The sequence below is a fragment of the Cetorhinus maximus genome, chromosome X (assembly GCF_964194155.1).
Source record: "Cetorhinus maximus chromosome X, sCetMax3.hap1.1, whole genome shotgun sequence".
In the NCBI taxonomy this organism is placed as follows: Eukaryota; Metazoa; Chordata; class Chondrichthyes; order Lamniformes; family Cetorhinidae; genus Cetorhinus; species Cetorhinus maximus.
Window position 1 is genome coordinate 4,213,005 of NC_135917.1, and position 25,802 is coordinate 4,238,806.

Here is a 25,802-nt window from a genome sequence, read left to right on the forward strand (position 1 = left end):
TTACCAGCCATTCTCAAGTTCCATGAAAGAATAAAAAATTGTGTTGCGTTGTGGATGTGACCAGTTCAGATTTTCGATGTGTTCTTCTGTGTAAAACACCAAAGGCAGTTTAAGTGGATGATCTAATAACAAAAGCAGTGCAACGAGCCAAGGATAATTTACAATCAAAGGCACTTTTACAGTGAAAGAATGTTGTTAATGGCAAGCATGTGGTACCCTCACTGTTGTTGGCAGCCGACTTGAATCAATCTGACATCTGAGGGCAGCAGAGACTTGCGTTTTGTTGAGCTTGGAAGCTATTGCCTGATTCACTGCCTCCTGTGCTTGCTAAAGTGCAAGTTAGATAAATGCATCTGCTTTTTGTATGTCATGACCTCATTTTTATCATGATATAAGTACATATGTGCATGAGACCAGATCCATGTTAATTCTCAGGCCTGCTCCTCCAGAGCCATGTGAATGCTTCTGATCCCATTTCTAAAATCGATTGAGAGAGAGAGAGAGAGAGAATAGACTTTCATTCTATCAGGGAAATAACAAAATGACAGAGATCCTTAATATGATGCTGCCATTTTGCAATACTGTTTAATTAATTTCTACTTCAAGTTTTGAGATGAGAAGTCAGGGAAAACTTGGGGTTGGAAGCTAAGCAGGAGAAAGATTGTTAATCAAGTGACCAACGATTTGAGGGGATGCGGAAAAGTCTTCTGTGATTACAGCAACAGAATTAAGAACTTGATTTAACTTGATCTTTAGCAAAAGATAAGAGTTGTTAAGGAAATAAGTTTTTTGGAGGCAGGTTTAATAATATAGGCAATGTGAGAGTTTTATTTGAAGTCAGAAGATGGTGAGGTCAAAAATATAAATAGATGAGGGAAAACTAAGAATTGAGAGGTGAGAACTATTGGTTGCATATGCAAAAGACATGAAGAAACTTTGGTATTTTCCACTGTAAAAGTTAAAAGAATAATCTTTGTTAAACTGTTCAAGTATTATATGACTTTACACTATTAAACCCTAACACGTTCTGCGAATTAATAACTTTAACCATTTCATTGTTTCTAGCTACACTACAAATTCATAAGCCATTTATAAGTAAGAATAAAACTAAAACGTTAATCATCTGAATTTAATCCAAATCCTAATCCAATTATATATACAACTATCATATCTGACATCTCTCTTTTGTTTTTCCTGGTATACCTGCAAAACACTTTACTGACCCTTTTTTGATTTTCCTGTTAAATATGCTCCTTGTACTACCTCTTAAGTTTGTGTAAAAGCAAAAAACTGGATGCTGGAAATCCAAAACAAAAACAGAAACAGAAATACCTGGAAAACTCTGTTGAAGGGTCATGAGGACTCGAAACGTCAACTGTGCTCTCCTCCGCCGATGCTGCCAGACCTGCTGAGTTTTTCCAGGTATTTCTGTTTCTGTTTTTGTTCTAAGTTTTTGGATCCCACCTTTTAACCCTTTATTTTCTCATTCTTCTCTAGTTAATCATTATTCTTGTAGTCATCATAGATGTTTTTCAATTTAAATTGGTTTTAACCTTTTTTATCCACGGCACCTGAGTAGTTTCCTGTATTTTTGAGTGCATTTATTCTGTACCTTTAAAATCAGACTTTTCGAAACATCCCCTGGTGCAGTACAGTTCTGTGTGCTAATTTCTGTTTCCACCTCATCTTTGACCTCTTTCCTCACCTTTCTAAAATCTCGTTGAATCCCATCTGGTGTTCTCCCTCTTTCTCCCTCCGTCCAGCTGGATCTTTTTTACCCATGCAGAATTTATATCCACAGGAGCTCAAACACTCCAGCACCGACTTGAGGAACTGCAGCAAACTCCACCATCAATCCCCAAAGAGGGACAAGCCTCTGAAACATAGAAAATAGGAGCAGGAGTAGGTTATTTGGCCCTTCAAGCCTACTCTGCCATTCATTATGATCATGGCTAATCCTCTATCTCAACGTTATGCTCCCGCTCTCTCCCCGTACCCCCTGACACCTTTAGAGTCTAGAAATCTATCCATTTCCTTCTTAAATATATTCAGTGACTTGACCTCCACAGCCTTCTGTGGTAGAGAATTCCATAGGTTCACCACCCTCTGAGTGAAGAAGTTTCTCCTCATTTTAATCTTAAATGGTCTCCCCTGTATCCTGAGACTGTGACCCCTTGTTCTAGACCTCCCCCTAGCCAGAGTAAACATCATCCCTGCATCCAGTCTCTCCAATCCTGTCAGAATTTTCTACGTTTCAACGAGATCCCCTCTAATTCTTCTAAATTCCAGCGAATACAGGCCGAGTCGGCCCAATATCTCCTCAAACTACAATCTTGCCATCCCAGGAATCAGTCTGGTGAACCTTGGCTGAACTCCCTCTATGGCAAGTCTATCCTTTCTTAGGCAAGGAGACCAAAACTGCACACTCCCCCGGAAGGGAAAAATCTAGCAAATGATAAACACACTCCTTAGCCTTGCTTATCTAGCTAGTTGTAAACTGACTAAGATCCCTTTGAAATCCAAATTCCCTTCACACCTTGCATGCTAAGCATGTCACGCACCTAGCTTCTTTTGATGATTCCAAGCTTGAGGTCTACTTGACTACAAGTGTAATTAAATTACACAGACAGACTCAGCTATACCTACCCCCATAAACCTACTTCACAATAAACCAGAAAAATATTATGAAAATTATTATACTGTTGTCACAACAACACCACCTGGAAGTTCCCCTCCAAGTCACTCACCATTCTGATTTGGAAATATATCGCTGTTCCTTCACTGTCACTGGGTCAATATCCTGGAACACCCTCCCTAACAGCACTGTGGGTGTAACTCTTTTCGAGTCAAAACAAATAAACTAAATTAACAAAATCAGGGACAAATTAAAAAGCGGCCCCTTAAAGGGAAACTGCAAAACCAAAGACAAAATTTAAAGGAAACTTACAAACATCAAATGAACATGTAATTAAGAGGGTCAATAAAACACCCCAGTCCCCGTGGTGCCCACCGGGTACGGAAGGCCTTGACGGTGCCGGCAGACACCGCGTGCTGCCTCTCCAGGGACACCCGGCTGCGAACGTAGCCGCGGAAGAGGGGCAGACAGACGGGACGACCCCCTTGATTGCCCGCTGCCTTGACCTGCTAATGGCCAACTTGGCCAAGCCCAGGAGCAGGTCCACGAGGAGGTCCTCCTCCCTCCTGGCACCCCCTCCTCACCAGGTGCCCGTAGATCAGGAGTGTGGGACTGAAGTGAAAACAAAACATTAATAAAAGGTTTTCCAAGAAACGAAAAGGTGCAGCCTTTTGTGAAAACAAAACATTAATAAAAGGTTTTCCAAGAAACGAAAAGGTGCAGCCTACAACAACCTATATATGCGTGGTCCACAGACTTCACAAGGCCGCAAAAGACACGGGTATCTTGGGAGCCCGTGAACCGACACATCCTATGGTTGTATGGGACTGCTGCATGCAACACGCTCCACCCCAGGTCCCCGATGGAAAGGGGGAAGGACTGCTGTGTAGAGACCGCCCCACTGGGGCCCCCCACCGCTAGATGGCAACAAGGCACGCCAGGGCGTGTCCGGACGGCAGGCGAGGGCAAGGAAGTGAAGGGTGTGCAGCAGCAGCCCGTACAGGAAACCCCTCTGCACCGCGTTAAAGGGCATGGAGGGCATTTCCGCAAGGCGACTCAGGTTGCAGGACATCGGCTCCAGGTTCAGGGCTTGGGGCTAATGTGGAATTCCGTCCGAACAGGGGTTTGCTCGGACGGAAGACCGCCCAGTACCTGTGCCACCCCGAGTCCCAGAATGATGTTGGGGCCGAGAACAACCATCCTGAGGTCTTGAATGGTATTGGCCGTGAGCCGGATGTTGAGGCTACTATGGTTGTCTTCATTGCCAGAAGTACATGCTACCATAACCCAGTGTAAGTGCAAGAAGGAGAGGACTTTTTTAAGTCTTCCTCTCCTTCAGGAGCCCAGCGAGAAATGTGTGGACCCTCTGCTGGGCGTTCCAGCTCAGGGGCTTTTAGGGCTCACGGGCGAACCAGAACACTAGCGGATACAAATGCCACCGGTCCAAGGCCAACTGGATAAAAACAAAAAGCTAAAAGCTACTGCGGATGCTGGAAATCCAAAACAAAATAAAAACAGAATTACCTGGAAAAACTCAGCAAGTCTGGCAGCATCGGCGGAGAAGAAATCAGTCAACGTTTCGAGCCCTCATGGCCCTTCAGCAGAACTGAAGCATAGTTTCAACAAGGGAGAAATATAAATTGGTTTAAGGTGGGTGGGGGGGAAGAGACACATTGAGGGTGTGGTGTGAGCAGATAATCAAAAGATGTCAGAGACAAAAGGGTCAAAGAGGTGTTGAAGGTGGTGGTCTTTGTCTGAGAAAAGTGCTAATTAAGAATGCAAGACAGGATATTCAAAGTACAGCTCTAGTGGGGGTGGGGTGGAAAGACTAAAGGTTTTAGTTTTAGATTTAAAAATAATGGAAATAGGTGGGGAAAGAAGAATCTATATAAATTATTGAAAAAAAAGGCGGGTGGGGGGGGGAAAGAAACGGGGTGGGGATGGGGGGAGGGGGAGTTTAAGATCTAAAGTTGTTGAATTCAATATTCAGCCCAGAAGGCTGTAAAGTGCCTAGTCGGAAGATGAGGTGCTGTTCCTCCAGTTTGCGTTGGGCTTCACTGGAACAATGCAGCAAGCCAAGGACAGACATGTGGGCAAGAGAACAGGGTGGAGTGTTAAAATGGCAAGGGACAGGGAGGTTTGGGTCTTTCTTGCGGACAGACCGCAGGTGTTCCGCAAAACGGTCGCCCAGTTTGCGTTTGGTCTCTCCAATGTAGAGGAGACCGCATTGGGAGCAACGAATGCAGTAGACTAAGTTAGGGGAAATGCAAGTGAAATGCTGCTTCACTTCAAAGGAGTGTTTGGGCCCTTGGACGGTGAGGAGAGAGGAAGTGAAGGGGCAGGTGTTGCATCTTCTGCGTGGGCATGGGGAGGTGCCATAAGTGGGGGTTGAGGAGTAGGGGGTGATGGAGGAGTGGACCAGGGTGTCCCGGAGGGAATGATCCCTACGGAATGCCGCCAGGGGGGATGAAGGGAAGATGTGTTTGGTGGTGGCATCATGCTGGAGTTGGCGGAAATGGCGGAGGATGATCCTTTGAATGCGGAGGCTGGTGGGGTGATAAGTGAGGACAAGGGGGACCCTATCATGTTTCTGGGAAGGAGGAGAAGGCGTGAGGGAGGATGCGCGGGAGATGGGCCGGACACGGTTGAGGGCCCTGTCAACGACCGTGGATGGAAAACCTCGGTTAAGGAAGAAGGAGGACATGTCCGAGGAGCTGTTTTTGAAGGTAGCGTCATCAGAACAGATGCGACGGAGGCGAAGGAACTGAGAGAATGGGATGAAGTCTTTACAGGAAGCGGGGTGTGAGGAGCTGTAGTCGAGGTAGCTGTGGGAGTCGGTAGGCTTGTAATGGATATTGGTGGACAGTCTATCATCAGAAATTGAGACAGAGAGGTCAAGGAAGGGAAGAGAAGTGTCAGAGATGGACCATGTGAAGATGATGGAGGGGTGGAGATTGGAAGCAAAATTAATAAATTTTTCCAGGTCCCGACGAGAGCATGAAGCAGCACCGAAGTAATCATCGATGTACCGGAGAAAGAGTTGTGGGAGGGGGCCGGAGTAGGACTGGAACAAGGAATGTTCCACATACCCCATAAAGAGACAGGCATAGCTGGGGCCCATGCGGGTACCCATAGCCACACCTTTTATTTGGAGGCCAACTGGACTCTGTCTCAGTGACCGTGATTGCTCACAAGAAATTCCCGGACCTCCCCATTGGGATGAGGGGGGAGTCGACGGCGGGCACCAGGGGATCCATCACCTCACCTGATAATGACTCCGAGTCATCCCCAGTGCTCACCACCGAAACTCCATCCTCCTCTGGGTCATCACCTCTGACTTCCGACCCCTCCCGCGCATTGAGTGCGGGGGCTGATTCGGAGCCGCCAGCTGGCTCTACCTTTGCCTCGAACCCGCCCCCAGGATCAAGGCCAGAGGGGTACTCTCTGGTCTTCTCTCGAGACTCTGGGTCAGAGGGCGGCAGTGGCTCAGAAACCAGCTCCGCCTCAGGCACTGGGTTGCCCGGCCAATCCGGAAAAAGTTCTGGACCCAAAACAGTAGTACCCAGCGCCAAAGGCTAGACGGAGTTTACCTGTGATGTACAGGATGTAGAGAATCCTGATTACAATGGGCAGTTAGAGGGTTGCAGTCAAGTTGTTGGATTCTGTTGGCATTGACAATCAAAGAGAACAAAAAATGAAGCCGTTTACCTCTGAACTCTACAATAATAATTGTTGGAATTTTAAGTTCTATTTATTAGCCTTCCTATTTTTGTTGCTAATAGTTTCATGCCCATAGGCTGTTTGACCTAAAGAAGCTGTAGACATATTTCACACAGAAGGTTAGTAGCATAATTTTCTTCACAGCTGGCTGCCGTCCTCAAATTCAGTTTTTGTCGGTGATGGAAAAAAATGAAAGATTTATCTTCTTATGGAAAGAGATTCTTTTTTTCTAGCGGCTTGTGACTTTCTGTGGTGAAGTGACAGCAGTTGCCCATGATGTTCTGGTGTTCACTAAAGGGATTTTATAGTTTGTGACATAATTACTGCAGGTTTAAGGGGAAATAAACATGCAGACCACCTGGTGCAACATATCGCCGTCTCTTACCGTCGCTGGGTCAAAATCCTGGAACTCCCTCCCTAACAGCACTGTGGGTGTACCTACATCACATGGACTGCAGTGGTTCAAGAAGGCAACTCACCACCACCTCAAGGGCAACTAGGGATGGGCAATAAATGCTGGCCTAGCCAGCGATGCCCATATCCCATAAGTGAATAATAAAAAAAATTGGTGAACTGGTAGCAGAAATGGGACTGAATGCTGACTTTCAGTGATTTCTTTGCATCTCCAAATGTTTCATCAATTGAATCTGTTGTGTATTACAGCTGATCAGTTGTTTGTGACTGCCTGTAAATTCTGAGTTAATGATTTGTTTTAAGCAGATTTCACAAATTAATCTCATTCACTGCCCAAATAGCACCATAACAAGGACAATTAGGGAGGGGCAATAAATGCTGGCCTAGCCAGTGGCGCCCACATCTCCTGAACGAATATAAAAAAAGTTCTCCTCTCGGCCGTCAGGGAAAGGTGGGAGGTGTTCTTTCCTGTGGATGGTATCAGTAGACCCTCCCATCTGACCAAGGTGGCCTGGATGGAGGTGGCAAAGTAATTGAGTAACCATGGGTGGTTACAGTGCAGGCAAAACAGTGCAGGAAATGGGTGAACAACCTGCTCCAATCCACCAGGCTAATTGCCAGGGTTGCATCTTGACAAAGGGTTTCTTGTGGGGTCATTTGTAATTTATACCTGTGAGTGGGTGGCTATGCCAGGAGGGTGAATACTTGATCGGCCTTAGTGCCACATGGCAATTGAGGTCAAAACATGTGGAAATTTGACTATTCTTTGCACTTGGATGCAACGCGCGAATGACTGGCCAGTATATGTGATCAGGATGCATGCAGAGGACAAACAGACGCATAATGATAGGGAGAGAGCCAAGACGGGTTGGAGTGGAAGATCTAAGAATCCTCACCCCACTAGAGGAGGAGGCCATCCAGCTCGTAGGAGAGGAAGGAGGTCGAGCAGACTGTGAGGCTGGAATAGCCAGGCATAAGGATGAAGAGGCAACCATGCTGTTGATGGGCATATGGACACACAGGAGGCACATGAGAAAATGTGATGCGGTCATACTGTGCTGATGCTTAATGTGGTTATTCTCTTAATGTGGTTGTTCTCTACCACATGCCATCTCCATCCAAGGACCAGAGGCAGCCAAGGCAGGAATCTGAAGATGAAGAGCCTGAAGGAGTCTGGGGATGATGAGATCAATGCCCCAGAGGATGGAACATCACCTACCTCATCAGCAACCTCTGCAAGTGCAGTTACATCCACATGATCCTTGGAGGGGGTTGCGGGGTCACAATCCGGTGAACACATTGCACACATGTCCCAGCAGCAAAGGGAGACTGTGACAGCCGTGTCCCCTGATACTCAAAGGACTGCTGGTGACCAAGCTCCTGCTGAGCCCCAGGCTGATGATGGGTCTCTCGTTGCAGCTACAAGAAGCCTGATGGACATTAAATCAGATGTTTGGGGAAAAATGTCAGAGATGCCAGAGGTCATGCACAGCTTTGCAGATGCAATGGAAGAGTCCATTCAAGCCATGAGCTCTGCTGCATCCCAGGCATGTGGATGCATGACTTCCTCCATGGAGAGGGTGACGACTGGCATAGGTGGCCAGGTTGAGCATTTGATCCATATGTGCTCTGACCTGCATTCCATCACTCTAGTCATGGACTGAGTGCAGCAGTGGCTAGGCAAGAGGGGGATGAGGCACCTGGACTTTCCTCCAGATGCCTCTTCTTCTCAGGGAGACAGGAAGGTGCCAATATGCACCCAGATGGAGGAGGAGTGCCTGCTAGTTGCGCTGGGAGCCTCCTCTCAGGGCAACCCAGAGTTCACGCCAGCTTGTCATCTCTCCAACATTGACCCCATTATTTCCAGCAGGTGAGGTCAAAGAGGATGCCTCAGTAGGTTGGAGTCCTCAACGCCTCATGCCTCCAGAGGACTCCCGCCACGGTCACCCAAGGCAATGAGGCATAACACTGACCAGACTGCCTCCACCTCAGCTGCTGGTATTGATGTTGCACCTAGACAGAGCAGTAGGAAAAGAAAACATAAAGACATTATGAGCACAAATGTAGCACGGGTGTTTCAAAAAAAATATACATCACATGTAAATAGTGCACAATAAGTTTTTTTTGCTGTATTCATGTGTACAGAATCACCTTTTTGAGAACTAATTTAGAGAGCTAAATGTAATGGCACGCCTCAGTTTGCATTCATTGATGGTTAAAGAGGACATAGGGACGTTGCTTTTATTGTGGAATATAATGCTTTGCATTTGCATGCAATCTGTAAGACTAAGAGCGGAATTTTCCCAAATTTGTAGTAAGTGTGGTAGCAGGCGGGTAAAACAACCTTTTACCCACCAGCCGCGATGGCGGGTTTTCACGCCATATCGTCCCGAACTTGCCTCATTATTTATGCACTCCCAGGAAACACGCCGTTTCCAATGCGGACGGACTCTCATTCAGCTGCCAGCCATCACCCTGCCGCTGCATCACACCGGGCACCATGTTTAAAGTCCAGCCATAAGCACACATCTCAGTGCTTCCAGCTCACCACCGCTGCCTGGGAGACATGGCCTTGGAACGGAAGAAGACTGCAGCCCCCTCGCTTCAACGACGGGTGTCTCGAGCGACTGCTGGATGCTGTGGAGGCCCGCTGGGATGTCCTGTAGTCCAGCTCTGGCCGCAGATGGGCAGCAACGTGACCAATCCAGCTTGGGAGGCGGTGGCAGTGGTGGTCAGCGCCAATGCCCTTCAGAGGAGGACAGCCACCCAGTGCCACAAGAGGATGAATGATCTCCTCTGTTCTGCCAGAGTAAGTCACTCTTTCTCATCATTCTCAACTCACACACTCACAAACCCATCACACATCCACAGGGCCCTCACTCACTCCCAGTGCAAAGGACATCAATCACTCTCACACACCGTCATTGTCCTCGTCCCATCCATGGGACCACTCACTACCCACGCAGGCCAGGCATACTTGTCATCTGGCCTGGCAGACATCTTGCTTACACTCTCTCCATCTGTACCCATGCAGGACAAGCTGGCACATAACAAGAGAGAGAGAGAGGTTGCAGTCAGGTGGCGGAATGCCCAAAATCAGGGTCCTCATGGGCTTTGAAAACAGAACCATCCAGCTGGCCAACCATGATCTGGACCGGTCCTGTGCTGATGGTGAGGTCAGCGCTGCTTTACTCAGTGAGGGTCCAGCAGTGCAACATCCATCAGACAATCGTGCTGTGAGTGATGTATCCTCTTTCACAGGCCACTGCCTTGCACTAATTATCTCCCCTTGCTTTCACAGGCACTTCTGCCAAACAGCCGATAAGAGTCCATGACCCAGGGCCTCCAATCAAGCCCTGAAGAAACCTCTGAAGAGGAATCTGGAGGCACCCTCCCTGAAGTCCCGTCACAGCGCTCACCCACACCCTCCATCAGTGCAGAGACACACACCTCGGTGGGACCTAGCTTTAGAGTAGCCCTGGGATCACAATCTGGTGAGCACATCGCACTGTCTGATCCACAGCAGGCGGAGGCAAGGACTTCCCAGGTGTCTGGTACTTGGAGAAATGCCAACGCACCGAGGTCAACACTGGTAGGGTGACGGCCACCATGGAGGCCTTGGTCCTGGACGTCGCTCCTGATCTGCGCGGGCTCAACTCCATCGTTGATGCCATAGTTGGCCCCCAACAGTGTGTACGTGAGAGGGGTGCCGGGCAGCCCGATCTCACTCCAGCTTCCCCTTCTCCTCAAGGAGTCAGCCTGGGGTCCCCGGGCACCCATAGGGAGGAGGGTCAGCAGGTGTGCACTCCGGGCCCATCCAGCCAGGTGACTCCGAGAGTGTTCGGCCCCTCCGACTCCCCTCTTCCTGTGACCTCAGCGGCCCCAGCTCCACAGGCAGAGGAGGGGGCCACTGCCACACAGCAGGACCCTGAAAGCAGGCTGGGGCCCTCCAAGTCTCAGCCCTCCAGAGGATGCCCACCAAAGTCAACACAGACAGGGTGTCACAGTCAGCAGGCTGCCTCCACCTCTGCTGTGGATGTCCGGGGAGCAACAAGACGTAGCAGCCGGGTTAGGAATGTTAAGGAGAATTAGTTGCATAGCCAGGGCACTGGTGTTGGTCACTTGTACATACTGTTCACTATTGTTAATAAACTCCTAAGAATGTCTCCCTGCCTGTGGCCTGTTCTGATGAGCAGTGTTTGTGTCACTCAGATGTGAAACCTTTCTGCACAAGATAAAGGCAGGTGTCTCAGTCCAGGGCCTCTTCCCTGTGCTCTGTGCAGCCTTCAGACCAAAGTGATGGTGTGGCCTCTCACTCCCTGGACACATTAGTGATGCCTGCACCTCGATGGTGCTTGTCATTGCTGCCAGAATGTCGTGGGCAGGCGTCACAGAGTTCCATCATTCTCTCTGTGTGCTCTCAGCACCTTTAAAGGAGGGGCTGGCCCCCATCTCTTCAGCATCTGTGACCACTAATGCTGTGCTCCAGCTCCTGAAGGACTCAGATTCTGAAGGCGGACAAAGCATCAGTTGCTTCTAAAGTTTCTTGGCTGCGTCTCTGGGGTATGACCCTGATCTCGGAGCACAAGCGTGTTGCCCTTGGCCAGACAGGAGTCAGACATTCTCAGAGGATATGTGAAGATTTATGGAGTGTCCTCACTGCATGTCGTCGTCATCCTCCTCCAATTGAGCCACTATTAGGGCCTCCACTGCCTCTCCATGACAGGAGCATTCTCACAGAGGGTATTCGCGCTGCTATAAGCCAGACTGGAGTCAAACGTTCACAAATGCACTGTGAGGATCTGTGGGGTCACCTCATTGCATGTCATCATCATCCTCCACAAATCTAGCAGCTACGAGGGCCTCCCCAGCACGCCTGTCTCGTCTAGTCAGTGTGAGGGCCTCATCCCCGTCATTGTCGCCTCCGAGAACCTCCTCAGCCTCATCCCCGTCGGCATCCTCCTCCATCTCCTCCTCAGCCTACTCCTCTCCCCGTTTCAGTGCCAGGTTGTAAAGGGCGCAGCAGACGATGACGATGTGTGACACACTCTGCGGACTGTATTGCAGTGCTTTACCAGACTGGTGCAGGCACTGGAACCTCATCTTCAGCGTCCCGATGGTCTGCTCCACCAAGATGCGAGCTGCAGCATGAGCCTCATTATACTGACGCTGTGCTGCAGTCTGAGGCCGCCGCACGGGTGTCATCAGTCACGGCCTCTGTGGGTAGCCCTTGTCTACGAGGAGCCATCCCTGCAGCTTCTGTGGACCCTGGAACACTCCAGGGGTCTATGACCAACTGAGGATGTAGGCGTTGTGCACACACTCTGGAAACTGCGCGCACACCTGCAGGATGCGTTTCTGGTGGTCGCACACCAGCTGCACATTCAGTGAGTGGAATCCCTTGTGGTTGATGTAGTCCACCGTGTGTAGCGACAGAGACCTGAGCGCCACATGGGTGCAGTCAATTGCACCCTGCACCTGTGGGAATCCCGAGATCCGGGATAATCCAATGGCCCTTGCATCCTGGCTGTCCTGGTCCCGGGCGAAATGCACAAAGTTGTGTGCCATGGAGAAGATGGCATCCATGACCTCATGGATGCATTTGTGGGTGGAGGCTTGTGATATCCCACAGAGGTCACCTGTGGATCCCTGAAAGGAGCCACTGGCATAGAAATTGAGCACCTCGGTCACTTTCACAGCCACTGGCAGTGGACACCCTCCATGTTCCCTTGGTGCCAAGTCCTGCAGTAAGTGGCAGATGTGAGCCACCAAGTCCCTAGACATGCACAGTTGTCAGGGACACTGGTTCACGGCCATCTGCAGGAATGACAGGCGGCATCTATAGACCCTGGGTGTCGCTAGGTGCCGACCAGCCATGGCCTGCTGTCGCTCCTGGGCAGCATGTGTGGGAACCCCAGCAGCCCCTTCTTCCTGAGGTTGCTGCTCCTGCCTTTGCGCGGCCAGGAGCCTCAGTCACTCACTACTCCGCTCTCTGTAGGCCATCAGGCATACAGCTAGGTCACCAGGTTCCATGATCCTGATGTGGTCCTCATGCAGCATGAAAGAGAGAGAGATGTGGTTAGCGTGGCTGTACTTAGCACCTTTCCTGGCCCTGTGTGACCACCCCTTTATGCTTCCCGGAGACTGCTGGCCAACCCTCGGATGGCCACAGATGAGTGCTCTGCATGGCTGCCCTGTCAGCCTGTGACATGGGGGAGACAGCTCCTAACCGGGATGCTGAGGTTGCAAGGGGCTGTGAGCACCTCCAGCTACATGGCCAGCGTTGGCGAGGAGATTGTACAACATGTGCAGTCCAACTTCTCTGCGGTCCAGTAAAGCGGTCACAGACTCGCAGTCTGTGTCAGGGTGGTGGGGGTGGTAAGGCCTGGAGCACTTGGTGGCACTTTGGTGCCTCCGTGTTGCTTGCCTGGGCGGGCAGTCTAGGAGCCCGACCCCAATCATATCACTGTGGCTGCGCCTGAACTGTGTCAGTTGCAGAAGAATGGTCAATTTATACAGGTGTCCCTACTGCCTAGTCACTTCCCTCGCCTACCCGGCCCCCCACCTCGATTTCTTGTGCATGGGATCTAATGCCAGGGCAGCAGTAGCTCCCCTCCCTGACAACAGTCGACTCCAAGGCTGGGCAGCAGTTGCCCCCGGACAACCCCCCCCCCGACAACAGTCGCCTCCATGGCAGGGTGGTAATTCACCCGGGCCTCCCAGCGCCCCTGAACCTGCAAAGCAACGGGCGACCCTGGCATGCTCTGCAGAACAATGCTGTTCACTCACCTCCAGTTCCCCCAAAATGAAGACCACCAAGTGCACGTCACCTGTGTGCTATTGTGAAATAGGTTGATGTGCTTTCCCGCTGACGTGGATGGATGATCCGGCAGGTGTGCACGAGCCTGGCAGGATGGCCTTTTGTTGAGATGCTGATGTATTACAATGAGCTCCCTGACGACTGTTGGCGGGAAACGTGGCCCACCGTCGGTGGCCTGAGTGGATGATCGTGACCTGCCTTCCCGCCATCGTGAAACCGATCACGCCCTATTGTCCACCTATCACGCCCGCTGGCAGCGGACACGGAAAATTCCACCCTAAGTCTCTGTCATCAATCTCTCCTGGCTTCCACCCTATCACAGACCTTCCTTTGTCCTTGTCCCACCCACCACTTGCTCAAATCCCATTGCGTCTCTAACTCTGACTAGTTCTGATGAAACGTTAATTATGTTTCTCTTTCCACAGATGCTGCATGACCTGCTGAGTATTTCCAACATTTTCTGCTTTTTGTTCTGAATTATTTATATCTGCTCATGTTGGTTCCAATAGTCCTGCCCTTTAACCCTACTTATCTGATTGATCCCTGGTTAACTGTATTCCCTGGGAGATCAGATCGTAATATATTATAGGTCTTATGTATAGTGCGCACTTCTAACAATTGCCACGTTTACTTCAGTTAAATGTTAAACTTTGTTTTATAACAATAAGGATGCTATCAACAGAGTGCGCTTGGACTCACCGTAAGCATCGACATCTAATGTCTGCTTGTAATTTACTATTTCTGTCAATCCAGGTCCTCAATGTACTCATATTGTTAGCCCACCACTTACTTTATTGTACCTGCTTTTTCTGTGAATTCTGTACAATCTTCCAATCAATATCCTACCTTAATCAAGCCTTCCAGTTATCTTCACTTTGTGTTCAACAAATATGTTTCCAGTTCAACAAATTTATTTAACGTGTTTGAAACTAAAAAGTTCTTGGATCTTCCTTTGGTTTTATTCTTTATCCTCTCTTCATTGTTTTTAGTTATCCACAAGCACATTCCCTTAGGATTCAGACATGTCCCTTTAGTATCATGGCAGCATCCTCCACGTTAATATATATAAAAGATTAAGAACATTAACTTCCAGATAAGGTTTTCTAAAAATCTTATCCTTTCCTGGAAAACAGGAACATTTCACAAAACTGAAACAGACGCTGCCTCATTAATTACTGATTAATGTATCTTCAGTAATGGCTATTTAGAAATTGAAAAATATCGTTATTCACATTCCATTTCTATAACTCCACATGTGCATGCAATATCAACCCTTGTTCTCCAGACTTGAGAAACTGGTCACAGTATGCAAATGGTTTTCTGTTTTTTAGACTTATTAGAACACTGCGGTTGGATTTGCACGAGTTTATTTTCTAATCTTGATCAGACTCTTCCTCTTTAAACCCCTTGATTAATGATTTTACTGGAAATACTGTGAATTACAAAAGGTCAGACATGGAGTATATAGTGCTGACATTTACCGTGTTATAGTTTTGTCTTCCTGTTTGCGTTTTGACTCTAACAGTGCTCAGAATCTCCTGTTTACAGTGAAGTCAGATACTTAATTTGCCTAAATATGAAGGATTTACACAGCCATTGGGGAAATTCATTGGAGCTCTGTTAGGTTGATGAAGTGGCTGAAATACAACTTGGTGTTTTATGTAGAGTATTGTGCAAAATAGCAGATGGGGTTGGATGATGCATTATTTTAGAACAATAGATTGATCTTAATTAAAATGAATGACTGTGAACACACTCTTAACCAGAACCTCAGAACAGAATTTCAACCATTCTTCATGTGTGTTAGATTATGACTCTTGGCAGATTGCGTGGGCTTTCACCAGGGACCTTGGAGAGCGATCAGGAATGTGAACCCTATAATTCCCCTTCTTAAACTGAGGCCAACTGTAATACTCAATTGAGCTAAGCACATGTTGGAAGTCTCGGACCTCTTGGCCTATATGGCTTAGTGCCACACAGGCAGGCGAGTCCTACACTTAAACTCATTGCCATTTACTTGCTTTTAGAATACTGCAGTGTTTAAGGAAGAAATTCTCTCACTATTATCCAACAGGCATATTGAACAGAGTAGAGTGGTGTGACATATATGAGAACAATTAAGCTGATTGTGATCCAAACCTGAAAGTATATGCATCATATGGCAAGTATTAAATAATTACAAATTTGCTTTCTTAGCAATGCTAATTATTCAGTAGATAATACACTAATGGAGAAAGGTGGAACATGTATTTTAACTTGCAAATGACCTCTGAAACCCACTATTTATTTTATGAATAGAATAAAATATTCCTCTGATGTCTAATTCTATCCCTACTTTTGTAAGAAATTGTGCAGTGACAAATTTGTGGTTGCCTCCTAGCTTTGTTGTTTTAACAATTAGCTCACTAGATTAGTAGATGTGATGGCATAGGGTGGTTTTGTTGACAGATTGAAGAACTTTACTTTCCAGCATTGGTCAATAGAATGTTCACAGCCAGTTAAACTGGTCTTTTCTTGACATTGTAACATTGAGGTATGGAGAACAAACAAATTGAGTGGATGGATGTAGAGTTAAATCCCAAGGTGTCTCTGACAGGGCTAGAACCTCGTTCACTTCTTGGTGCCCAACTAAGAGTTGCACTGGAGAATACGCAATACATTGTTTTGTATTGAACAATGCACAGCTTCAAGGACTTAGGTTCCGTCCCTGATTTGCACTGAGTTAGTAGACCTCCAGTTGGGTAGCAGTAGTGGCCATAACACACCTGGGCTGATAATCCAGGTTTCCTGCTCCCAGTTACTATCAAGCGATCCCTGTAGGGAAGACGAGGGGTGAGGACAGGATTGAGCTTGGCGGTGATGATGCCCCTGCAAATATTCTGCTGGCACTCTTGGTTCAGACATGCATAATGGCTGTTTGGGTGAGAGACTGGAGATTTGTTTCCCCTCCCCCCACCCCACCCCACAAGTCTTGAGATTCTGATCTGAAAAGAGGGCCCTTGGCATCCAAGGACCTGTAATCCTGGCATTGTGACTGTTAGCAGGAGAGGAGGATGAAAGACGAGGAGGAGAAAAGGGGCACTGATGACCAATTAGCAAGTTTCTCAGATGGAGGGGGACATTTGGGGAGTGGGAAGAGGAAGAAAAAAGGTGTGTGTCCTTATTATATGATATATTCTTACAATTAAATGAAGTAGCTGAGCAAAGTTATAATTCAATCTGTGTACTTACTGAGAAATATAAATCTACTCTCTAAATAATGGTGTAGGATTTCTAAATATAGGATAAAAACACAACAGTTAAAATTACTCTTTTTTAAAGAAAGCTTTTAAAATTCATTCTTCAGTTTCTTTCTGACATATTCTAAATGGCCAATCTTATAATCAGGCATGAGAATGTCTAGAATTTTCCTCACATAAAAGTCCTTAGGCTAATGGTTTACGTCATTATTAGTTTACAGAAAAAATCAATAAGTTTACTCTTTTCCTCTCTGCTGCAAGGGTGGGACTTAAAACAGCAGGTTCTGGCACACAGTTAAAAGAAAATAAGGACATGATCATTTCAATATGAAACTACAGCTGAGTAAAACTGTTACAATTCCTCCTCCAGCTGGTATTCAAATAATTTGCAAAAGGAAAACAACTTGGTTCCTACATTTACACATAACATTGAGCTGTTCTGTTGCCGGCTTTAACTTACTTGCCCTGAAGCTTTTGGGAATGTGGAAGACAGGCCTGCCAGAATCATTTAAAATAAATGGGTTACTGTCAGCAACACAATTGGAAAGCCTAGGCTAATATGTCCACAGTGTGTATTTACGTTTGTTCTGAAGATATAAATTCCTTTTGTTTCTTCCCAGTCCCTCACAATTGCATGAACCACACAAATGTAGCCAAGAAAGCATACAATTGACCTGCTCCTCTGCCTCAACTAATGCAATACCTCTTTTCAGCTCAGAACGTCAAGACTTGGTGGAGGGGTGGGGTGGAAGGAGAAACAAATCTCAATGGGGTCTGGACAGAGTAGATAGGGAAAAACTGTTCCCACTGGTGGAAGGATCGAGAACGAGAGGGCACAGATTTAAGGTCATTGGCAAAAGAAGCAATGGAGATATAAGGAGAAAGTTTTTTATGCAGCGAGTGATTAAGATCTGGAATATGCTGCCTGAGAGTGTGGTGGAGGCAGGTTCAATCGAGGCATTCAAGAGGGAATTGGATTGGTATCTGAAAAGGGAGAATGTGCAGGGTTATGGTGAGAAGGTACGGGGGAATGGCATGAGGTGCATTACTCATTTGGAGAGCCAGCACAGACCCAACGAGCTGAATGGCCTCCTTCTGTGCTGTAACAATATGTTCCTCCTTGTAGGTGCATAACTACATTCCTTTGTTTAGTTACATTTTGAGATTTTTCCCAACATGTTTTCTAGTGTTTATAGCTGGATGACCATTTTTATAATCAGCCTGAGTCTTGCTAATCGAAACCTGAGTCAATGTTCTCTGTTATATATGGGTTAGAAGAGAGGTTTGCATTGATATAGCATCTTTCACAACCTCAAGACTTTCCAGTGTGCTTTACCGCCAATGAAGTACTTTTGAAGTATAGTCACTGTCGTGATGTAGGAAACACAGATGACAATTTGCATATAGCAAGGTTCCACAAACAGCAATGGGATAATGACCAGATAATTTTTTATGATAATTGAGGGATAAACCTTGGACCTTGATACTGGGATAACTCCCCTGCTCTTCTTCCTTGTAAATGATTGTTTTTCAGACTGGAGGATGGTAGGTAGTGGTATTCCCCAAGGTTCAGTGCTGGACCAATGTTTTTTTTGATGTATATAAATGACTTGGATATTGGAATACAGAGCAAAATTCAAAATTTGCCAATGATAACAAACTTTGAGAAGTAGCAAACAGTGAGATGACACGAATTGGCTGGAACAGGACATAGGCTAGCAGGAAATCAGATGGAATTTAATATGGAGAAGTGTGAGGTGCTGCATTTTGGCAGAAAGGATAGGGAGAGGCAATATATATACTTAATGGCACAGTTCTAAAGAGTTTAAAGGGACTGAGGGACCTGGCAGTTCATCTGCATAGATCTTTGAAGGTGGCAGGACATAATGAGAGAGTAGTTAGCAAAGCATAAAGGATCATGGGCTTTGTAAATAGAGTTAATGAGTACGTGATCCTGTATAAATTGGGGAGGCAGTGGCATAGTCGTATTGTCACCAGACTAGTAATCCAGCGACCCAGGGTAATGCTCTGGGGACACTGGTTTGAATCCCACCACGGCAGCTGGGGTAACTTAAATTCAGTTAATAAATCTGGAATTTGAAAGCTGGTCTCTAACAGTGACCATGAAACCATTGTTGAATTGTCATAAAAATCCATTTGGTTCACTAATGTCCTTTAGGGAAGGAAATCAGCCATCCTTACCTGGTCTGGCCTACATGTGACTCCAGATCCACAGCAATGTGGTTGACTCTTAAATGCCCTCTGAAATGGCTCAGCAAGCCACTCAGTTGTATCAAACTGCTACAAAGTTTACAAAAAGGAATGAAACCAGACAGATCAGCCAGCATTGACCCAGGCACCGGAAACTACAACAGCAAACTCAGCCCTGTCAACCCTGCAAAGTCCTCCTTACTGACATATGGGGACCTATGCCAAAATTGGGACAGCTGTCCAACAGACTAATCAAGCAACAACTTGACATAGTCTTACTTATGGAATCATACCTTACAGACTATGTCCTAGACATTACCATCACCCCTAGGTACGTCCGGTCCCACCAGAGGTGGTGGCACAGTGGTATACAGTCAGGAGGGAGTTGCCCTGGGAGTTCTCAACATCAGCTCTGGACCCCATGAAGTCTCATGGGCAAGGAAACCTACTACTGCCCGCACTCAGCTGATGAATCAGTACTCCACCATGTTGAACACCACTTAGAGGAAGCATTGAGGGTGGCAAGGGCACAGAATGTGCTCCAGGTAGGGGACTTTGCATCATTACTACCGAGCTGGCCGAGTCCTAAAGGATGTAGCCACTAGATTGGTTCTATGGCAAGTGGTGAGGGAACCAACAAGAGGAAAAACCGTACATGACCTCGTCCTCACCAATCTATCTGTTGCAGATGCATCTGTCCATGACAGTATTGGTAGGAGTGACCACCACACTGTCCTTGTGGAGGCGAAGTACTCTACCGTGTTGTGTGGCACTTCCACCATGCTAAATGGGATAATTTCTGAACAGATCTAGCAACTCAAAATTGGGCATCCTTGAGAAGCTGTGGACAATTAGCAGCAGCAGAATTGTAAACAACCACAATCTGTAACCTCATGGCCTGGCATATCCCCCACTCTACCATTACCATCAAGCCAGGGGATCAACCCTGGTTCAATGAAAAGTGCAGGAGGGCATGCCAGGAGCAGCACCAGGTATACCTAAAAATGAGATGTCAACCTAGTGAAGCTATAACACAGGACTACTTGCATGTCAAACAGTGAAAGCAGCAAGTGATAGACAGGGCTAAGCAATCCCATAACCGACGGATCTCATCTAACTCTACAGTCCTGCTACATCCAGTCGTGAATGTTGGTGGACAATTAAACAACTGAAGGAGGAGGCTCCACAAATATCCCCATCCTCAATGATGGGGGAGCCCAGCACATCAATGCAAAATACAAGGCTGAAACATTTGCTACAATTTACAGCCAGAAGCGCCAAGTGGATGATCCATCTCGGCCTCCTCCTGAGGTCCCCAGCATCACGGATGCCAATCTTCAGCCAATTCACTCCACATGATATCAAGAAACGGCTGAAGGCACTGGACACTGCAAAGGCTATGGGCCTTGACGACATTCCAGCAATAGTACTGAAGAATGGTGCTCCAGAACTAGCTGCGTCCCTAGCCAAGTTGTTTCTGTACAGCTACAACACTGGCGTCTACACGACAATGTGGAAAATTGCCCAGGTATGTCCTGTTCTCAAAAAGCAGGACAAATCCAACCCTGCCAATTACCACTCCTCCAGTCTACTCTTGATCATCAGCTAAGTGATGGAAGAGGTCATCAACTGTGTTATCAAGCATCACTTACTCAGCAATAACCTGCTCACTGACGCTCAGTTTGGATTCCGCCAGGGCCACTCAGCTCCTGACCTCATTACAGCCTTAGTCCAAACATGGACAAAAAAGCTGAACTCGAGGTGAGGTGAGAATGAATGCCCTTGACATCAAGGCAGCATTTGACTGAGTGTGGCATCAAGGAGCCCTAGCAAAACTGGAGTCAATGGGAATCAGGGGGAAAACACCCCACTGGTTGGACTCATATCTCATACAAAGGGAGATAGTTGTGGTTGTTGGAGGTCAATCATCTCAGCTCCAGGACATCACTGCAGGCATCCCTCAGGGTAGTGTTCTCGGCCCAACCATATTCAGCTGCTTCATCAATGACCTTCCCTCCATCATAAGGTCAGAGTGGGCTGTTTGCTGATGATTGCACAATGTTCAGCACCATTCACGACTCCTCAGATACTATGCCCAAATGCAGCAAGACCTGGACAACATCCAGGCTTGGGCTGACAAGTGGCAAGTAACATTAGTGCCACACAAGTGCCAGGCAATGACCATCTCCAACAAGAGAGAATCCAACCATCTCCCCATGACATTCAGTGGCATTACCATCGCTGAATCCTCCACTATAACAGTCTGGGGGTGTTACCATTGAACAGGAACTGAACCTGGACTAGCCATATAAATACTGTGGCTACAAGAACAGGTCAGAAACTGGGAATTCTGTGGTAACACACTTCCTGACTCCCCAAAGCTTGTCCACCATCTACAAAGTGCAAGTCAGGAGTGTGGTGGAATACTCTCCGCTTGCCTGGATGAGTGCAGCTCCAACAACACTCAAGAAGCTCAACACCATCCAGGACAAAGCAACCCAATTGATTGGCACCCCATCCCCCACTTTCAATGTCCACTCCCTCCACCACCGACGCACAGTAGCAGCAGTGTGTATCATCTCCAAGATGCACTACAGCAACTCACCAAGGCTCCTTAGACAGTACTTTCCAAACCCACGACCTCTACCACCTAGAAGGACAAGGGCAGCAGATGCATGGGAACACCACCGCCTGCAAGTTCTCTTCCAAGTCTCACACCATCTTGACTTGGAACTATATCTCCATTCCTTCACTATTGCTGGGTCAAAATCCTGGAACTCCCTCCCTATCACCACTGTGGGTGTATCTACACCACATGGACTACACCCATTCAAGAAGGCAGCTCACCACCACCACCTTCTGAAGGGCAATTAGGGATGGGCAATAAAAAAACGCTGGTTTAGACAGCAACACCCACGTCCCATGACCGAATAAAAACATCCTGTATAAAGCTCTGGTTAGGCCACAACTAGAGTATCGCATTCAGTTCTGGTCACCACACTTTAGGAAGGATGTGAGGGTCCTTGAGATAATGCAGAGGAGATTTATCAGAATGGTTCCAGGGATGAGGGATCTTAGCTACAAGGTACAGTTAGATAAGCTGGGCTCGTTCTCCTTGGAGCAAAGGAGATTGAGGGGAGATTTGATAGAGGTGTACAAGATTATGACAGGTTTAGATAAGGTAGTCAAAGAAAAACTGTTTCCATTAGCTGATCATGCAAGGACCAGGACACAGATTTAAGGTTCTGGACAAGAGATACAGGAATAATTTTTTTTACGCAGTAAGTGGTAATGACATAGAACTCACTGCCTATGTGGAAGAGGAGACAATTAATGATTTCAAAAGGAAATTGAAAGGGCACTTGAGAGAAATAAAGTTGCAGGACTCCAGGAATAGAGCAGGAGAATGGGATTGATTAGATTACTTTACAGAGAGCAGGCATAGACTTGATGAGCCAAATAGCCTCCTTTTGTGTCATAATGACTCTTTGAAATAACACCACAGGATCTTTTACTTCCACATTAGAGAGCAGCTGGGGCCTCAGTTTAATGTCTCATCAGAAAGACAGTGCAGCACTCCCTTAGTAGTACACTGGATTGTCAGCTGAGAATCTTGTGCTGAAGTCCTTGGAGTGAAACTTGAACTCACAACCTTCTGACTTGGAGGCAAGAGTGCTCCTGACTGAGCCACAGCTGATATTATTAGTATAGTCCAGGTCTATTAATCCTGAATTGTGGTAAGTTACTTGCTGCAGAATCCATGGAATGCTGACCATGCTCTTCTATCACCTCAGAAGGTGTAAAAATACCACACTACTCAGCCACTGTGCATTGGCTAAACTATTTGTCCAGACGTATTTACAGATAAAATAATACACAGAACAGAATAATTAACAATACAGTGGCCAAGCTTACTCTACGTAAATTAGGTTGATCAGTTGTAACAAATATAGTATCTGTAGCTTTTACAGCTCCTTTCAGCAAGTTCTTCAAAATACAGGCGCTTAGAATTAATGTTTAGGATATTTTACAGAGCTCCTATTATTTCCTTAATGTATCAAGGCTCCACGAGTAAGAAACTGAGGATCAAGAGTCATGAATTATAAAGATGCCTTTTTCTTCTGAAGATCAAACAATTTCTTTCAGGCAATTAGGCAATCAAAATGTTGGCAGTTTTAACAGTTCAGCCAACAAAGGCCTGCAACGGGCACATTTTCTCAGCTTGGTGATTTTTAACACTTGATCATAATCAGACACTACTTTTCCAGCTGCTCCATCACACCAGGAGAGTTGTAAGTAACAAATTCTATTGGATGAAAGACAGTTCTCTTTCTGTGAGTCAGACGAAGTGTTTCTGAGCATCAGAGGCTTTTTAAAAAAAATAAATCACCCGTGAACCTATTTGAAAATTGTCACAACTTCAAAATATTTGGTAGCAGGGGAACAATTGATGGATCTATTTACAACATTCGGGAATCAGACTTATTTGTTGGTTAGATAAAATCAATTCTACGATTTTGTAAAAAAGCTGCGTTTCAACTGACCACATGCAGCTAGCTCTTTTTTAGTTAGAACTTGCATTTCTATAGCGCCTTTACTCTGCTAGGGGTGCCACAAAGCTCTTAACAGTCAATGAATTACTTTTGCAGTCTCGTCACTGCAGTTGTGATAACAAAACGGTCATTTTCCTGGGGCTTCCACCTTTCACCTGCTGAAGTTACGGCTGCTGACGGAAAGAGCCAAATTCCGTCAAATTCCAGATGATTAAGTACTGCTGCAGAATTATTTGATAAAAGATGAAAAATATAGTTGTGGCACACTTTGGGCATCATATCGTCATATATGCAAACTTATTGAATCTAATTGGCGTGAATTTTGTCTTTATAAAATAGAGCATAAATAACAACTCCAACTGACTAGGTAGGTACAGATTTAAAACAAGCTCCTTCATTGTTGCAAAATCCTAGAACATCCTACCAAACAGCACTGTGGGAGCAGCTTCACCACATGGACTACAGCAGTTTAGGATAAGGCCCACCAACAACTTCTCAAGGGCACCAAGGGATGGGCAATAAGTTCTGTTCTTGTCAGCAACACCCAAATCCCAAAAACGAATTAAGAAAAAGGACAGCTAGGAAACCTCTAATGAGATATTACAAAGGAAATATGTGTACAAGCAAAGCTTCAGTGCCATTGCTGATGGTGAGTTGAATGTTCTGTCATGTAATGTATAATATAAACAAAGAAGGGCCTCAGGACATTCCAAAGTGCTTTCCATCCAATTTAAGCCCTTTTGTAAAGTAGGAAATGCAGCAGCCAATTTGTGCACAGCAAGGTTCCACAATGTGATAATGACCAGATAATCTGTTTTAGTGATCTTAGTTGGGAGAGAAATATTAGTGATGACAGTTGGGCAAATTCCTCTGTTCTTTGAAATAGTACCGTATGCTCATTTACTTCAACCTGAGAGGGCAGATGGGGTCCTGGGGGTTTAATATCACATCCAAAAGGCAACACCTCCAACAATGCTGCATTCGCTCAGTACCATACTGAAGTGTCAGCCTGCATTATGTGCTCCTGTCTTTGGAGTGGAATTTGAACCCACAGCCTTCTGACTCAGAGGCAATTGAGCAATGGCTGACACCATTCTATCTGTGCTCATTTTTCAGATGAGATGAACTTGTTGTCTACCAGAATGGTGGAGGGACAAGGCTCACAGAGACAGTCCTGTGCTTTGGTCAGACAGGAAGGATTGTTATGGAATTTGACAGCACTGAGTGAAGGTCTTGTCAGTGGTGATGAAAGTGCTGTGGTTTAGCAGCACTTTATGGGAATGTGTCATTTAGCAGAAGGAGGAGCAAGGTGGAAACGATCCTCTGTGATGGCAAAAGGGTTACTATCAGTGTTGCACAATAGGAATTATATGTGGGTGCATTATTTTCCCAATTTAGAAACTAAAACTGGACAAATTGCATTTGAAAAGTTTTCTATCTCAGATAACCAATGAAAGTGCAAAATTGAAACAACTTTCTATCCTTATGGTAACTGATGAATGGCAGAAAAGTCTGAAAGGATTAGGTAAAGTTAGACCAGCTGTAAGGGTGGTTGCTCCAATTGCCTGCCTCCTTTTGTCTGCACCCGGGTGACCCTGGAGAAGGAGCAAGTGGTGTCTTCTGGTACACTTGATGTCTTCCATGACTGGGAGAGACTGGAGTGTGTGGATGACACAGGAAATATTATTTAAATTATTTAGTTTCCTGTGTCTTTTTTTATGATTTGGGTTTTATTAGTTGTGCTTTTCTAAAGAGGAGGCATTTTTGATGACACTGTCTTTTTAAGGATTCAATTATAAGTGCCATGCTCACAATCTTGTTTTCATTATTGATATACCAAAAAATTGACTATAATTTAGTGATTTTGGGTTGAAGAATAGATGTCTACAGAACTAAAAACAGAAAATGCTGGAAATATTCAGCAGGCCAGACAGCATTTGCGGAGAGAAAACAGAGTTAACATTTCAGGGCACTGACCTTTCATCAGAATTGGATGAAAATATTGACCTGAAACGTTAACTTTGTTTTTCTCTTTGCAGATGCTGTCTGATCTGAATATTTCCAGTATTTTCTGTTTTTAGTTTAGATTTCCAGCATCCACAGTATTTTGTTTTTGTCTGCAGAACTACCCCAGTAGTGGGTACTGTCTCTTTGAGAGTGGAAGAACTGCAATGTAGAGGGAACTCCACACCCTGTTGGACTGGGACAGT

General features: G+C 46.2%; 1 protein-coding gene across 1 annotated transcript in view; it reads left to right on the top strand.

Annotated features, from left to right (window-relative positions):
* Window positions 1-25,802, top strand: part of cdk2 (cyclin dependent kinase 2) — a 434,240-nt gene that overhangs the window by 150,605 nt on the left and 257,833 nt on the right. The window lies entirely within an intron of this gene.